This window comes from Argiope bruennichi, chromosome 8, assembly GCF_947563725.1.
Source record: "Argiope bruennichi chromosome 8, qqArgBrue1.1, whole genome shotgun sequence".
Lineage (NCBI taxonomy): Eukaryota > Metazoa > Arthropoda > Arachnida > Araneae > Araneidae > Argiope > Argiope bruennichi.
In genome coordinates this window covers 37,338,487-37,356,828 of record NC_079158.1, presented here as the reverse complement: position 1 = coordinate 37,356,828, position 18,342 = coordinate 37,338,487, and the positions used below count along the sequence as shown (strand labels likewise).

At 31.3% G+C, this 18,342-nt stretch overlaps 1 protein-coding gene across 1 annotated transcript in view; it reads left to right on the top strand.

Moving 5' to 3' along the window:
* Positions 1-892: 892 nt before the first annotated feature.
* The window catches only part of LOC129981413 (fos-related antigen 2-like), a 120,117-nt gene continuing 102,667 nt past the window's right edge, over positions 893-18,342 (top strand). The window contains exon 1 of the mRNA XM_056092252.1: positions 893-954. The gene's annotated coding sequence lies outside the window, so the exon portion shown is untranslated. The remainder of the gene's footprint in view (positions 955-18,342) is intronic.

Sequence of the window (18,342 nt, the reverse complement as noted above, 5' to 3'; positions counted from 1 at the left end):
TGCGCTAATTTATATATTTTTTTCTAATTAAAAAATTCTGACTTGGCTTATGTAGTAAAGCAAAATGCATTCATATTTAATAAAACTATAAGAAGGGAGAAATATAGATAATAGGTGGTAAAAAACAGAGCAAATTCTAAAAGTTATACATATTTTTATACATAAATAATGAAATAATACTTCAAATATTTTCAAAACTTTTTTATAAAATGCATATAGAAGTGAAAAACATTTATATGTGTTTATCTGTATTTTTATAGATTGATTCACCTGCATTTAATTCCTACAGTTAACTAATTATATTCTACACATAATAAAAATTCACAAAGCATCAGATGACAATTTTTAAAAATAAAATCTCGTTTGCCTTAGTTTAAAATTTATTTAACAAGCGCAATTTATTTATAAATAAAAAACGAGATATTTTATTCAAAATCTTGATAAATGTGGAATATTTCATTCAAAATCGTGACAAATTCGAGACATTTTTTAGGTTGAGACAAGTATTCCAGATGTCTGGTCATCTTGTCTGAGCCAAAAAGCAACTTTGTATCTCTTGAAAACCTTCCAAACAAGTTCCATGTCAATCAATTTTGATTCGGTATAATTCGGAGCAGAGGAATGAAACTTCGGGGGAGCCGAAGATTTCCGAAGACCCAGCGTCTGCTTCGGGGATCTTTGACGTAAGCAAGCGTCTTTTAAGTCGATGGCATTTATCGGATGTCATGACGTCAAACGGAGTACTGAATGAATGAATGAATGAAAGTTAGTTTCATCGTATCTAAAAGTTACAGAATAAGTTATACATTTATCAAATTCAGATGTACTTCTGCTTTCATCCGATTTGATTGAATTGTATGTAAATAGCGTTAGCCCTGAAATCTCTCTAACCTTGCTCTTTAGAATGGAGACTATTTTGGATGTATTTTTTTGGAAAAGATGGCGGATGTTTCGGTAAGTTATTAATTTATGTCTATGTCGGATTTGTAACTTAGAACTGCAGATGAAATTAATGTGCACCTAAAACTAAATTTTTTTTTTGTAAAAATATTTTGAAATACATGAAAACGAAAGATTATTCACATCAATAAATGGAAAAAATTATGAATTTAAATTGCAAGTAATCAAAGAACAAATATTAAGTATGGATCGACTAATAAGGGCTTCTTATTCCATTGTTTTTGGGAATTGGGAAGCCAAAATTTTATTAATTAATTTGATTTTAAAATATTTCGGGTACAGATTTAATATTGTATTTATACAGTAAAAACAAAGTAATTTTAAAAGCTGTGGTTGTTTTCTACATTAACTTTAAAAAAAAATTCTTTTTAAAAAACGAAAAACTTTATTTAAAATTTTTCCAGACGGAAAGAACGGCAATTTTTTTTAAATAATTATATTAACAGCAGAAATGGTATTTTTTTCATGGCCCGGAAGAGATGGTATTTTTTTTTTCCCATAATAGAATTATATAAGGAAGAGTGACAATTTTTTTCTTTTTCATATTCACATAACACACACAAAAAAGATGGCAACTTTGTTTTCATAATCACGTGTAAAGAAAAAAAAATGGCAAAAAATGGATATTCATGTACCAAAAAGAATGACAATTTTTTTTTTTTCATATTCATATGTAAAAAAAAAAAAGATGGCAAAAAATTGGATATTCATATCAATCAAAAAGAATGACAATTTTTTTCATAATCATATGCACAAAAAAAAGGCAAAAAAAAAAAAGATATTCATATCTACCAAAAAGATGACAAATTTTTTTTGGTATCAGAAAAAAGGAAGGCAGTAGTGTGAAATTTTAATATCATTAAGCTTATGAATGGCATCATCAGTCAGTTGACTAACGTTCGTAATTATTCATTATATAGGGTAGTAAACGATGGGAGGGGATGGGCTAGAGGATTATCTTTCCCAAGGCTTTTCCGGTAGTATGACAAAGTTCTTTGTCAAGTTACGCTTGTCACACCACTATTAATTTACAAGTTATTAAAATGAAAAAAAGGAATTAAAAGAATGTAATGAAATAAAAGAACTGAATAAAAAATTATTCCGCAAACTTCTTTAAAAGAAGTTTTAATTCTCAATAATTTTAAAAGCAGAAATTTCAAACAAAATTTTGATTTTGATATATGATTGAAAAAAATGATATGAATGGTATTTTGATGGCATTTGTAACATGGGACTGTTGGAAGTATCGTTTAAAAAATTTTCTTTCCGATTTTAATCTTTCATCTTGCATTCCCTTCAGTTAGTTGCATCTGCTTAAAAGTCTCCAAAGTTTCTTTATGCATTTGTATACAATACTATGGTGTCTCTTAAAGCTGACACCATCCATATCATGTTCACTGCACTGTTTTTGGATTTAATAATCATCTTCCAGGAGGAAAAAGGGCGTGAATTCATATTACAAAGCAAGGCAATGTGCAGATAAAACTTTATAAAACAATTATCTCATTACTGTTATGTCATTTTAAAGATGCTACTTATGTACAAACTAAGGTGGAATGACAATTTCCAATGGACTGTGAACATCTCTAGTTTCTGATGATAATTTTATAATGATACTTCTCATTGGGAGGGTCATGAGAGACTGAATCCCAGGGAGGGGAGGGGGTTGCTGGTAAGAGAAATAATTTTTTTAATTCTGAAAATATTTTATTTTCTGTGAATACCAATGAGATTTGGAGTGAATTTTTATATTTATTTTCTCTGAATATAAAACCCTCACATTCTGATTATATTATTCATTACAATAGTAAGCTAGAAGTCAAATATTTGTAGTTAAATCTGATGTGAAAGAGTAGCTGGAATAAAGAATTCAGTCCGCTGATTAGCTGTCACAGCTGTAATTATCATAGGGATGGTTGCAACCCAATAATTTGCTTCTGGTTCAGTTCGGCTCTACCTATGAACCTTCTTTGTACGAATTCACTCGTACATAATACAAAAAGAAGATGCAAAAAACACACTGTAAAGGATAAAATATGAGCCTATAGGAATGTGCTGCTATCAAAATTGTCATAAACAGATTCCAGGTTTGACATGGAATCTGTTATGGAGAATATTTATCTTCTGGAGCAGTTCAAAAGAATTGCTCGATCTGAATTATCTTGTAGATTCTTGTCATCAATCTATACTGAGTGTTAGGAAAATCCCTACTAATTGCTGCACTGCAACACATGCTGAATTTAAATTGTAAATATTTGCCCTTAAGTGATATTTTTTAAGACAATTTCTCGTATAGATTACTAAGCATCACGTGCTGGTTCAAATAAAAACCACTGATTGGCAGTAATTCGATCACTGACCTCTTGGTAATGTCTGTAACACCTCCAAGAAAGGCATAATTAATTATGCTTCGAATTAATAAAACAAGATTTAAACGCCGGAAAGACATTGTTATTTCCATTTTAACCTCAAGTGAAACTACGGAGATCCCATAACTTGTCTCTCGAGCATGGTTAAACCTATAATTTTTTGCACTTTTTTTTACCAAGCATCTTCCAAAACCGCAGTTGTAATATTCCGTAGTAAAGTTGCACCGAACAAAATATGCACCCCAGTAGAATTTTACAAATGCCTTGAGGTGAAGGCGGGAATGTGCAGGTGACCACCTTGAGGCATAGAAAGGGTGTGTGCCTCCCTTCCGTGACGTCAATGTGACGTCAATAGACAACTAACGTCACAAGGTAACAGTGCAAAACGCCCACGTAACAGGATCCACGAGAAAAAGGCGGGAAAAATAATTCCCGAACAAGAATTTCTGTCTATTTTGTTGCTGTATTTAAATGAGATGGTACTTTGCTCAAGTTAGAACGGAAGATCTTAAACAAAAGCTGTTATGCAAGTTCTCGCATTATTTGGAATAATGGATAGTTTTTAATTCTTTGACAGATGAGTTTTTAATGATAAATGTTTAATTGTACAAAATTATGTGAAGTTTTTCGCTAATGATGACTTTGCTTTGACCTACTTTACTTTCTTCTTTTTTTGTTTCTTCAGATATGTTAGATAACGTTTTCTCTCTAACGTTTTTTGAAATCATTCCTGACATGTTTTGGAGAATGTTGTTTCATTAATTTCGGAAATGGTATTGAAATTAATCTTAGTTTACGAAGGCGAGAAAGAAAAATACATTAAATTTTTAAAACTTCCATTACGATCTAGATCTGTTAAGATTTAAACGTAAATATCATTTTTCATTTCTTATCTAATATTTATCTCACGTTTTTCTGTTTATTAGAATTTATTAAGATTTCATTTCTAGAATTTTCTTTCGGGATGAGAATTTTAATTTGTTTGTGGTCAAAGGTTTTCAGTTAATTTTTCAAGAGGTTTGCACTCGGCATAGAGACATCTTAAATGACAAAAACTGAATGAATGAATTAAGTGTAAGTCAGGTTAAGAATAAGTTAGTTTCCCCTGAGTTAAAATTTAAGTATAATGCAGGTATACAGAAACTGGCAACTTCTTCCAGTAGGATATAAGCCACAATTCAAACTAAAGAGGAACTTTATATGTAGTTCTTTTTCTGCAAATTAAGTAATTGATAAAGAAAATACTATATAAAATATGTAATACAGATTTAATGAGTATCAGTTTACAATAGAACAACAATCCAGTACTATAGCACAGCATTCAAAGCATACAGTTAGATAAAAGCATGTAAAAATTCTCTTACTTTCAATGGAAATTCTTAGAACACATACTTAAAGTACGCGAAAGGTTTGTTGTTGCTAATACATTTTGTTTACCATCTTACAATCTAGTTTAATGTGAAGAAGTGAAATGTTTTTATTCTCGAATTTTTATTATGCTGTAGTAAATTTTTATTCCAATCAATTTGAATCGTATTATTTATCAGATGTATACCCTTGTAAAGACTCTAATGTTGTCATCCTTTATTTTATGATACTACTTCCATTAAGAGAATGACTTGCTTATGTATGCCTGATTTATACCATGTATATAGAAATACCTTGTATAAACAGAGATGCATAGAGTTCGCATGTGACAAGATTTCATTTTGCAGTTATTATCATTTAATCTTTTTAATATGAGCGTCACATATATAACACTGTGACGACACGATTTTTTTTGTACTTGAATCAGGCGTTACAAACAGGGCCGGTTTTACCGTTAGGCGTCCTTAGACGATCGCCTGGAAACTCCTGTCCATCTAATGAAGCTGCAATTTTTCAATATTATTATTTTAAGTTCGCTTCCATAATTATTGAATCGAAATATATATTTAACAATAATGGTAAATGTAATTTAAGTGCTAATGTATTATTGATGTCTAAAATACAGGTTACTGATGCTATTTTCCCCCCTTTTTCACACTTACATGATTCTTTAATTTAAAAAATGCAGTACATTTTAAAATCAAATTTTTCAATATTATGTTCGGCTGTGCATATGAATATATAAAAAGTATAATGCAGGTTTTATACTGCAGTAAATGCGCAATTTTTAATTGTTTTAGGGTTAATTAATATTTGTTTCGTTAAGAGAATTAAGAAACTTTACACTGACTCTGGATACAAACATATGATGTTCTGTTTTCTTACTTGAACCCCACGTTTCAAATACATTATATGATCAAACATATCTGGATATTTTCGGATTTAAGCATTTTTTTTCTGAATTTCTGCAAAATGGTTGGGTGAATTGTCTTTAAATTTCAACCATGTAAAAATTTTAGATGGTCGAATTTTTTTATATTTCGCGCATGCGCAGTTAAAATTTGTTTACTAAAGATTCTTGTGTCACCTGAATTTTTAAAGAAAAGACTTCACATTTTAATGCAAGATTTAATTATATTTCGTCATATATTTTGCGAGTGTCAAATAATTTTGCTTTAAATTTTACATTTTATAAACAAAAAAATTACGCAAAATAAATGCGACTTTTTTTTAAATTTATATCTTTATGGTTTTGTATGCTGTTTTGAAGATAAAGCATATAAGCAAATAAAATAATTATTGAGAATTCATTATCTGCTTTCAGTGAAGCGGGAAAAACCATAATCATTTTCTTCATATCATTTTCTAATCAATCCCCCAAGTTTACCTGCGACAAAACCTCCACAATAAAATGTAAGTTCAAGTATATTTGTCTTATGGTAGACGTTCAAAAAGTTTTGGAAAAATGTATGAATCCGAATATATTTAATGTACAGTTTTTAATGGTTGTTTATTATTAATTTATGATAATTTATACAAAATTCTATACGCGCAGATAGTTTATTTTATAAAACAATAAAAACGTTTTTTTTATAAAAACATTTTTCTAAAAAGTTTGTACAAAAATGATTTAGAAACAATATATATAAGATTCAAAATGTTAATACAAATAATCAGCACTTTGAAAAAGCTTTTCACTCCCTCCTCCTCCGTTACAGTTTATTTCTTTGTCAGTTGGTATCATATCCAAAAAATAAAACAACCAGGCTGTAATGGAAAATTTTCGTCTTTTTAATCCCAACAGAGAATGGGTTAAAGAAAAAACTATTTCATTATTCTTCAGCTAAATGCTGAAACCCTAGACACAAGTATAACCTTAATAACCCATTGTCAGCAACACCTGAATTGTTTTTAACTTGGGTGGCTGGTATTCAAGTTACATTTCCAACTTGCAATACTTTACAACTAGTTCAAAACGTAAAAGAAAATATATCACATTTTAATGAAATTGTAAAAAATTGTTTTAAATTATGCAGGAACCTCTAAAATATTATTGTTCATGCATTTTCTAATACAAACCGAAGACTGTAGGAGTTTTTACAATTACTACGAATTTTCAGATGCTGAAATGAATGTAGAATAAATAAGTACTCAAAATATTCTAATAATAAATGTATACAGCGACAAATTTTTGGGGGCTTTTTAGCAAGTACAGCTTTTTTTTTACCTTGGAAATTAAAACTAGTTATTACATTTTATATTAACTAGTGTATAAACCTTTTGTGTCAACTTTTGTAAAAACTAGTTACTGTATTTTTGTATCACTTGATTAAAATTATTTTTTATTGTAGACAGGTGATTACTATAGTTGAAAAATAAAACCAAATATAATAATTAATAAATAAGAAACAATATGAAACTCATTATATATATATATTATATATATATATAAAGCATCCCATGCAAATTTAAAGAAATTTAAATACTTTCAAATAAAAGAAGTATTATAATATTTGTCTTTAATATTCTTACGTTTTCAATATTTAATGATTATTTATATGTAAAATTGGCGATAAATGAAATTATAACACTTACCAATAATTACATTAAATTAATACTATTACAAATCTATTTGTTAGAATCATGGTAGCGATTATCGTATAGATTGTCATTAATACATCCAATTTTGTAATAATCATTTCATTTATTAATCACTTAAAAATTATAAGTTTTTAGTTGTTATATGTTTATATATTTAAATTAATAATAATAAAAATAAGTAAATATTTGTAATCATGCAATTTTTTTGATATTTTTTAATTATGTTAATTGGGCATTTGTTTTAATTATTTTCAATTGTTTATCAGGCTTTAATTACTTCATTTACATTTTATTAATGAATTTAAATTATTACATATAAATGACTTCTTATTTGCTTAAATAGTTCCTTTATGTATCAATGGAATTTTTTGCATAAGTGAATTTAATACGACAGGCTTTTTCATTTGAAAATGTGGCATATCGAGACTGTACTTTTTAAAACTAGCTGCTTCAAGAACAACTTACAGTGATCTTCTAAGTAAGTTAATGCACTGGTGATTCACGGTCCATCTATGCGGTCATTCTTCCGAGGTGAATGGGCTGAACGGAAACATTTAACCGGGTGTTCGAAAACACCTTTCCCATCCATTATGGAAGATGTATCCTTCAGGCCTTTCTAGGGTAATGTTAAGTTACCGTCAGTTCATGATGCCAAATCATTCTGACATTCATACCAGAATTCGTTAGAAGATTGTGACAACCCTTCTGTTCTTGAACTAATATACGTTCTTTTAAGATGCTGACATATGTACATGTACCACAAGAAACAAAGTTTAATTTAATCATTTTAATGACTATTTTTGAAATAGCACGAAGGACCATTTGGGGATGGCCCTCGTAATTTCATATTGATGAGGTGTTTTATTTTAGACTTGTATGTGGATTTTGTGTCATTTTAGATCATGTATAGAATATTAGTTAATACAATTATTCTTTTCTAGATCCTTAAGTGGAATGTGCTTTTGTTTAGGACATTACTTCTCTTTTAGACGCAGGAAAGGCCTGTGTTCCTCTCTGGTTGCATGAGCGGATTGTGTTCCTCTCTGGGCTCATGAGCGGATTGTGTTCCTCTCTGGGCTCATGAGCGGACTTAGTTCCTCTCTGGGCTCATGAGCGGACTTTGTTCCTCTCTGGGCTCATGAGCGGACTGTGTTCCTCTCTGGGCTCATGAGCGGACTGTGTTCCTCTCTGGGCTCATGAGCGGACTGTGTTCCTCTCTGGGCTCATGAGCGGACTGTGTTCCTCTCTGGGCTCATGAGAAGACTGTGTTCCTCTCTGGGCTCATGAGAAGACTGTGTTCCTCTCTGGGCTCATGAAGGGACCGTGTTCCTTTTTGGGCACATGAAGGGACTGTCTTCCTTTTTGGGCACATAGGCAAAGATCACATATGTCGACTCTGTATCTTTCTGAGCGTGTATGTGGATTGTTTCCTTTTAAGAGCAAATTTCCTTTCTATGATCATATGTGAACTGTATGTCTTTCTGAACCAGTGTTTTTTAAAGCTCGTTTTGTACTGTAGTTCTGTCCACATGTACGAACTGTCCTCCTTTCTAAACCCTCGGGTAGATTGTGTTTTGCTATCTCCCTTTCCAGGGTGCATGATCCATTCTAGACACATGTGTAATCTGGTCTCCTTTTCTAAGCAAATATGAGGATACCACTTCTTTCCTGAGAAATGCGTATATTACGTTACCAAAAACCATACGATATTTTCTTCGACGAAAAATATAATAAGAAGAGTGAATGGTAAAAATGTGAGAGAGAAGAGAATGGCAAGAGGGAGCTCGGAGAGATCATTTTACAAACATAAAAAAAAGCTGGTGACTCTAGCGTAGTTGAGGATTCTATCGCAGTAGATCGACTGTAGAACCCGAGACCCTTAGAAGTGGAACATTAAGGCTTTGCATTGATGGTTAAGGTCAACCTCCATCCCCCTCCCTTGACATTTTCAAGTTCCAGCACTGAACTTAGTTTATCATGCAAGTCTTTTGTAATGCAAATGGCCTCTTCATTTCATTTTAATGTTATTGTAGTTTATAAGGCATACTTTCACTCATCAATAAAGTCTTCCAATTTCTGTAAAATTTTATCACTAGAAAAATCACATATGACTTTGTCTAGGTTTTTTTTTTTCAATTGTATAAATTAAAAAAAAAAGCTTGGCTTATTTATGCTCCTATTTTTTCTTCAGCATTTGACTTCGTAGGAACCTCACTGATACTCTCTCCCAGACGATTGAAATTATAATATTTCTTAGAATAGAATCATTAATATTTAAATCAACTAAAAAATGCTTTCAATGCTTTTTATTTGCTTATTTTCGTAACATTTATTTTCTTCCAATTCAAAACTCTCACCTATTTTCTGTTACTTATAAAAGCTTTTCACTCTGAATACAACGAATGCGTTGAAATAATATCTGACTTCTTTTTCATGATGCTTCATTCTTTTCTGCTTTTCTGTTTAATCCCTCAGCAAAATATTTTTGAATAAATTTCCATACATATTTCATACAACAGTTGCGGTGAACATTCAGTTACCACCACACACGTCTCCCCGAGTTCCGGATCAAACCCCAGGTTTTGATCTAGCGGTTTCAGTGGAAGACCTTTATGTAAAATCTGACTTTTATGTTGCATCAGTTACCAACCAAACTTCTATGAAATAGAGCTACAACCTTGACCTAGATGGATCTTTAAGTTCATTGGTACTAGCTTGCTTAGTTTCACTTCTAGAATCAGAATATTTACCGCTTAATCTAGCTTTTCGGAGATAAAGTAATAATAAGATAAAGTTCATTAATATTATTAATTTTCTAAATAAGATAAAGTTTATTGATTATTTGAAAAACATGGCATCAATCTGATCTAGAACTCCATTGATTTCGTATGCTTTCTTTTGGAAACATAGGATTAATTTCACCTGTTAAAATTGCACAAATCCACAGATTCTGATTTTTTTTAATGGAAAAATGGAAGTTGAATGACTTAAAAACATCTAAATCCTCTTCTAATCTAGACACCAGTCTGCTATCCCTAGGAAAACAATAGCAATGAAGAAATTTCCAAGAAATAAAGTTACAACCTGGAACTGTATGAATCTTTTAAGATCACTAGCACTAGTGTGGTTAACTTCACTTCTAGAATCAGAATATTTACCGATTAATGTAGCTTTTCCTAGATAAATTTTATCATGTTTAGAATAATTTATTTTATTAATTATTTGAAAAACATGGCATTAATCTGATCTAGAACTCCAATGATTTCGTATGCTTTCTTTTGGAAACATAGGATTAATTTCACCTGTTGAAATTGCACAAATCCACAGATTCTGATTTTTTAACGGAAAAATGGAAGTTGAATGACCTAAAAACATCTAAACCCTCTTCTAATCTAGACACCAGTCTGCTATCTCTAGGAAAATAGCAATGAAGAAACTTCCAAGAAATAGAGTTACAACTTTGAACTGTATGAATCTTTTAAGATCACATGTACTAGTGTGGTTAACTTCATTTCTAGAATCAGAATAATTACCGATTAATGTAGTGTTTCCAAGATAAATTTTATCATGTTTAGAATAATTTATTTTATTAATATTTGAAAAACAGAGTCAATCTGACCTGGAAGATTGCTGACTTCCTATGTTTTCTTTTGGAAACAAAACATTAATTTCACCTGTTGAAATTGCACAAACCCACAGATTCTGATTTTTTTAACTGAAAGATGGAAGTTGAATGACTTAAAAACGCTTGAATCCTCCTCATATCTAGACACCATTCTGATATATCTAGGAGAACAATAACCAATGAAGAAACTTCCATGAAGTAGAGTACCTAGAAGAAGTACAACCTTGACCTAGATGGATCTGGTACTAGTATGGTTAGTTTTACTTCTAGGATCAATATATTCTCCAATTAATATAGTTTTCTCAAGATGAATTATTTTAAGAGTGGTAAAATGTATTGGCTATTTGGAAAACCGAATCAATCTGACCAAGAACACTGATGATTTAGTACGTGGGAACAAAGGATTCATTTCACCTGCTAAAGATGTTTAAACCCACAAATTCTTTTTATTTTTTATTTTTAACGAAAACATGGAAGTTGAATGACTTGAAAACGTTCCAATCCTCTTCCTATCTAGACCCCATTCTGCTATCTGTAGCAGAACAAACAAGAAACAGAAAGGCAAACAGAGAAAGGCATCAAAGCAATCATTGGCCAAGTAACTGACTTCCTCCTAGCCCATTCATGAAAGTGAAAATTCGTGGGCGATTGACATAAGACACCTCCGCTCTTTGCATTTATCAAGGGTTTCCCGAAAGCTACGAGAGTTTTATTTATTTACTTATTGTGCTTCTTTATTCAATCGGTGTGATGACAACCGGAGAGTACGAGATTCGCATAGAGATAGTGTCGTTGGATGAGAACAGTGGGTGTGAGTCATTCACAAGATCAAGGACGAGAGGACTGACGTGCGTAAACGTGAAACACTGTAAAATTAGGCAATGAGTCATTAATTCAGCACTTGTTTTGACTCGGTAGTAAAATTCTGAATATTGAGGTGATGTAAGTCAAAATGTGCATGAAGGTAGCAATACACGTTTTAGAGTTTTATGAATGATTTTGTTTGCGTTACTAAATTTTTATAGAATATTTATGTGAGTAACACACTTTTACTCACTCGTATACAAAGTATAGAGAATATAGCAAAAATGCAAACTATAAAATTAGGCAATGAGTCATTAACTCAGCACTTGTTTCGACTGGGTAGTAAGTATGAATATTGAGGGTGATGTAATGCAAAATGTGCATGAAGGTAGCAGTACACGTTTTACAGTTTTATGAATGATTTTGTTTGCGTTACTGAATTTTTATAGAATATTTATGTGAGTAACACACTTTTACTCACTCGTATACAAAGTATAGAGAATATAGTAAAAATGCAAACTATAAAATTAGGCAATGAGTCATTAACTCAGTACTCAGTTTTGACTCAAAGTAAAACTTTGAATATTGAGGTGATGTCACGCAAAATGTACATGTTTCTGAGTTTTATAAATGACTTTATTTGTTTGTGTTAACGAATTTTTTTGAAATATTTATGCAAGTGCTACACTTTTACTCTCTCAAAATATAGAGAAAAATAGTAAAATCGTCAAAAAAATTGAACTCGGAAGTTTTGACGAATTTCCATGTTTCTGACTTCCCAGATTTTGAAAAATACATTTTTGGCATTATGTCTGTCTGTCTGTCTGTCTGTTTGTTTGTGAATAACGATAACTCTTTGATATTTGAGTTAGACGGGTGGAATTTGATATGAGAGCAAATTTGTAGATTTCTGTCAAATTGTGAAAGAAATCCATTGAGAGGAAGTACATTTAGTTAGCTGTTTGAATACAAATGAACTCGTTTAACTACAAAACATAAAGAACTAGATGGCAAACTGGTTTAGCATCTGAAATGTAGATTATCAAATTTTGAATCAAATCTGCCAAAACTTTGACCGTCTGTCCATCTGTATTTACGCATATATGTAAACACCATAAATCAATGAAATTCAGAATGTTATTTTGTGATTAACGCTTGTTCCCTATCAAATTTTTGTTTCAGTCGGTCGGGAAAAAGGCCTCCAAAATACATATTCATTTGGTAGATTCAGTAAAAATGTTAAATTCACAAAAAAAATCTGTATTTCGTAACTGTTGTTCACCAATTCCATGCTAGGCATTTGAGGCCCAGGTCCATTAACCAAGGTCCATAATTTTGTGCTGGGAAAGGAGGATAAGATCTTTATTGCAGAACATGCGAGAAAGTTTCGATGGGGATTTCCGCTGGTTTGAAAATTGAATTTCTATGGAAAATACGAAGAAATATCAGTGCGCTAGTTGAAATGTACCATGTTTACTAATGTTTACCATTTCTGGGTTGCATATACCATTTAAAGATCTGTGAAAGCAGGGTATTTGGTTTGTTGCATTAAGAATTTGTTTTAAATCATTTGATAGTTATAGATGAATAATATATCTAGTTTCATTTGAAATTCCGAGAAAGATATGCAATTGATTCGTCGTATTATCGTTCCGCTTTTAATTACATGACGGTTGTGCTAAGAAGAGAAACTTAATCTTATTACTTTGCACTTTTCTTTTTTATGCTTATTTCATTATCAATCCGAGTTGTAAAACAACAACAACAAAAAAAATCCCCATCTTTATTAGCGTCATTCAACAACTTAGAGTAGCTTTCAGAATTCTTTTATGGTTCAATTGTATTGTTCATAATTCATTCGGTGTTCTTTCAGAATTATTATGTGCTTTTTTTATTAATATTCGTGTTTATTTTAAATTAAATGTGAAAATGAAGAAAAAGTTTTGGTTGACTAAAGAAAACATTTCTAATTGATCATTCTCTATTTTGAAATTTAACTTTAATTCAAATATTTCCCACCTGTTAGAGTTAATTTTGAATCTTTACGAGCTCCTAATTAGAAGCAAGGACATAATTTGCCGAATTTTTTTTTATTTGGATGCATTTTTTTTTTGTGTGTGTGTGTGTGTGTGAAAGCTGAGAAAATCTATAATTTTCTTGCTTTTATTTAGTGGTTGTAATATAAGAGTAAAATATATTATTTGGAGGTCTATCAATGCAAGGCATTTCCTTTATTAGATTAACTCCTCAATTTAAAATTAATTTATGTTTATTATGAATGTTTATTGCTTGGGATACATGATCCATTTGAAGAAATGAGAAAGCAATACTTAATTTGTTGGATTAGCATTTTGGTGAGATTATTTCACGATTGTTATTAAGAGAACCATGCTTGGATTAAATATTCCATTTACAAATCTTTGAGAGCAAAACATTTGAATTTCTGGATTAATGTTATGAAATGATATTCAGAATTCTGTGACTAGCGCTTTTCGACGATTGTAGTCGCTAAAGATATGCAAAAAGATGATCGTTTATTACGCCTTCTAATTCTGTGAATAATCTGAGCTCCCTGCATTGGTAAATGTATACATCTTCTTTCATCTTTTCTTTCGTCCTTTTTTTATGAGATAAAAGCCTATTGACGCATGCGCAAAAGCACATAGGGTTTCTGAATCCGAGAGTAAACATTAGTTCTTGCAGATGTCTGTTCTAATAAAACTGTAGCAGTAGTAAATTGTATGAACTGCATATACCATTGGAGGCTGCGGTTGCCTGGTGGTAAGGTCTCGACTTGTTAGCCGTAGGGTTCCAATCAGGTTCGAGACCCGATTCCACCGAAGAACAGTCGTGTAAGGGTGCCTGTTGCACGTTAAATCCGGCATGCCAAGCGTCCTCCAGCTGGTGTGGTGTGGAGAGGGGGGTGCCAGCTCAGGTGTCGTCCTCGTCATCTGACCGCGGTTCAAAATGACGAGGTCCGTCCCAAAATAGCCCTAGGTTTGCTTTACAGCGGGACGTTAATATAACTATTCTAAACTGTATACATCATTCCTACTTTCTTTTTACCATTCTTTTCTTTTTAGTAACTGTACAAAGGATGTTTAAGGATTGGAGATTTCAACTTGTTTGTCTAGATTGGCAGATTTTCTATCTGAATTTCTTAATTGTTAATAATTTATTGTGTTTTTATATTTTTTATTGATTCATATAGTTACAAATCTTCAATTTATTGGGGCTTCCATGTTACGAGGGGTCCATTTTTGGATGAAAATCAGGCCTCTCACTGAAGAATATCCATGTTTGATTACTTGTTTGAAATTGACTCCCGGTAATGTCATCAAACCGAATTAATATTATTTCTATTTATTTTATTGCTGTTTGCTATTGTATAATAGTGTTTGATCTAATATATTTGTCGTTTTTATCCATTCATATGGAAATAAGATTGTGTGTTCAAATCACGTCCGGGTCACCAATTTAGCGGATTGTGATGCGCGAGGATAGAACCTGGGACCTTGTTGTTCGCAGTCCAGTAACATAACCAGAATACAAAAGCATATGCTCGTGTAGTGTAGTTGTTAACTGGCTTATATGCTATTCACCACAATTTCACCAAAAATCTAATTTTTTGAGCTTTAAAGAGATATAAAATTGTTTTGATGCGATATTACACTTCAAATTTATCAAAAATAAATAAATTCAATTGATTTTAAACTTAAAATTATGAAAAAAATCATTTTTATTGAGCATTTCCAATCAAAGAGCAAATTATGTGCTAGATTTGGTTAGCTCTAGGCCCTATGGTTTGCTCTGTAGAAATACGATCTTTGCATCAGACATATCGCAAGCATACCCAGCATGAAGTCATTACCATGTTAAAAAGAGACCATGATTTGTATTGTAACATTTTAAAGTTCAAGAGTCACTATAATCAAGGGATTCACTCCTCCACCCACACCTTATTTAACTTTAAGCTAAACAAGCCTTTCGAGGAACGTGCTTCAAATAATTACTGAGGAAAGGCTGAGGTGAGGTCACATGATGCTAAAGAAACAGATTAGTCTTAACCCGACTAGTTCAAAGTTGATCTGCAAAACACCTTTTGAACAAGTTTAACTGAAACACAGCCCAACCTTTTCCAGCAAAAACCAACCAAAATCCAGATGTTTCCTGAAGGTAAATGTGTAGTGGTGACTGTGAGTTTTGCAAGCTTTGATGCATAATGTATTAATTTAACTATAATGCAAAACATGTGCATTTTTAATTAACTTTTTGTAGCTAGGGGCTTAAATTAGAAGCAATTAATGTTGTAGTCAGAAACCTTTACTTGCATCAAGTTTCCGGATTTTGTTTTGAAAACTGGAAAAAGTTGCTACCTGATTATATCCTTGCTCAAGTTTTGCCTGTTAGGCGTATATCCAGTGAAAATTAGATATAAAACTCGGGGGAAAACAGGGAAACTGGATTCTTTACAACATGCTTGCATTTCCAGAGACTGCATGCAGGCTCTTGAGAATATAGTTCATAATTATTTTATTGTGTTATTAAAAATAGAATGAGAAAATATTACAATCATTAAAAAAAATCAAATATACTGATGGCTTTCTATGTTTTAAATATCTCTGAATTCAAAAATATGCATTTTTGGAATTATGTCTAAATGCATATTTGAGAGTAAGACAAAGTGCAAAGACCTAGACTAATGAAAAATATATTGTGATTTTTGTATTAAAATTGTGTTGATTTTTAAACAAAATCGTTCTAAAGGAAATTTGTCTGCTTTTCCATTCCTGTATATGCGGAGCACCATAATATATATATATACTAGCCGCCTTTGGCGACCAGCCGGTTCGCCAATCTCAATGTTCGTTAAAATTTTAATAATTAAATATTTTATGCAATTCCTACTTTAATAGCTTCTTCATCAAAATATTTTAAAACAAATTTTGATAGTCATATAATTCATTCATAATATTATAAACGTCTTCAATCATAACGTAATATGCATCTCTCTAATTTTCTGTTAGTTTTCGTAGAATTTATACTATAAATTAAAGTGGTAAGGATTAATCTGCAATTAATATAATAATATTTTTTACTGAAACAAAGTATTTTTTTGTAATATGATTACTGAAAACAGTCAATGAGCGTTTAAACTTTATGGGCACTAAAGAATATCTTTCCTAATTTATGAAATATTTCAAGAATTTGTCAACAAAATGTTATCAGATTCATCATGACCAGAACGATTAATGAACAATGTTTAATTTTAAATGCATCAAACACTAAGAAAATAAAACGAATCGTTTAAAATAATCGGTTGAAAACAGGTTAAAAAAAACTACTTAAAAAACGATGTGCTTAAAACTATAAGCGTATACAAAAAATATATAACTAACATAAATACAATTTAATTACAAAAGCATGCAACTAACCTAAAAATAATTTAAATCCATTCCGTTTCCGTTGAAAATTGATGTAAACAATCGGAACACAATGCGCATGCGTGAATTTTCAACGCCAATTACGGTAACGCAAATGCGTGAATTTTTCTATGCCAGTTGGGGTAACGCTATGCAGATTAGATATTTTTAATTTCCTTTATTCTGTTTTATTTTAATTCAAATGTACTTAAGAATGAATCCGAAAGGTCGATTCATTAATAATGTTTAATTTTAAATGCATCAAACATTAAGAAAATAAATAGAATCGTTTCAAATAATCATGTCTGTTGGGAAAAAAAACTGAAGCCGTACTCATTTGGCGGTGGGGAAAATGAAAAGATTTTTTTGGCGGGAAAGTTAGTTTTTAATTAATAATTAAAATTCTAATTAAAAATTCAAAAAAAGGGCTATCCTATCTTTTAAGTTAGATCAAACTGCACACGGTGTGCAAATTTGATTAAAATCGGTTAAGTAGTTTAGGAGTCCATCGCGGACAAACAACGTAACACGTAATTTATATATATTAAGATATATATAAACAATGGTCTAGAAAAATAAAATTTCACCTATGGATTTTTTTTTACCATAATTATAACACCCTACAAAATTTTAAACCAAATCTTTCATCCATTGATTGTACCAGTCAGCCTATTCCTGCACATTGGAACGCGCTGACTTCAAAAGAGTAGGAATTTTGTTTATGGTCCTTGCACTAAAAATGTTCATCAGTGTCAGATTTTGGAATCCAATCGGTCGACTCGAAGAGGTATTGTTCTAAAATTCAAAATGTATAATACATTACAAATATTCCACGAATCTTCAACATGTTGTCTGCTTATTCGTATGCGCATATACAAGATACTTCAAAAATGAAAAAGTACCAATTTTGATGTTTAGTTTAGTTATAGTAAAGTCTCGTTTTTTAAAGCAACACTAGGGCTATTTTGGGATGCACTTTGTAATTTTGAACTTCGGTCAGATGACGTGGACGAAACTTGAGCTAGCACTCCTCTTTCCAACTTCCACACCACGCACGCAAATTTGGCGTTTATGATTTTTACGCCAAAAATATAGATCAATGTCAAATTTTGGATTCAATCGGTCAGAGCGAAGAGGCTTTGTTCCAAAATTCATATTCCAAGATGCACTATATGTTCCAAAAATTCTGCTA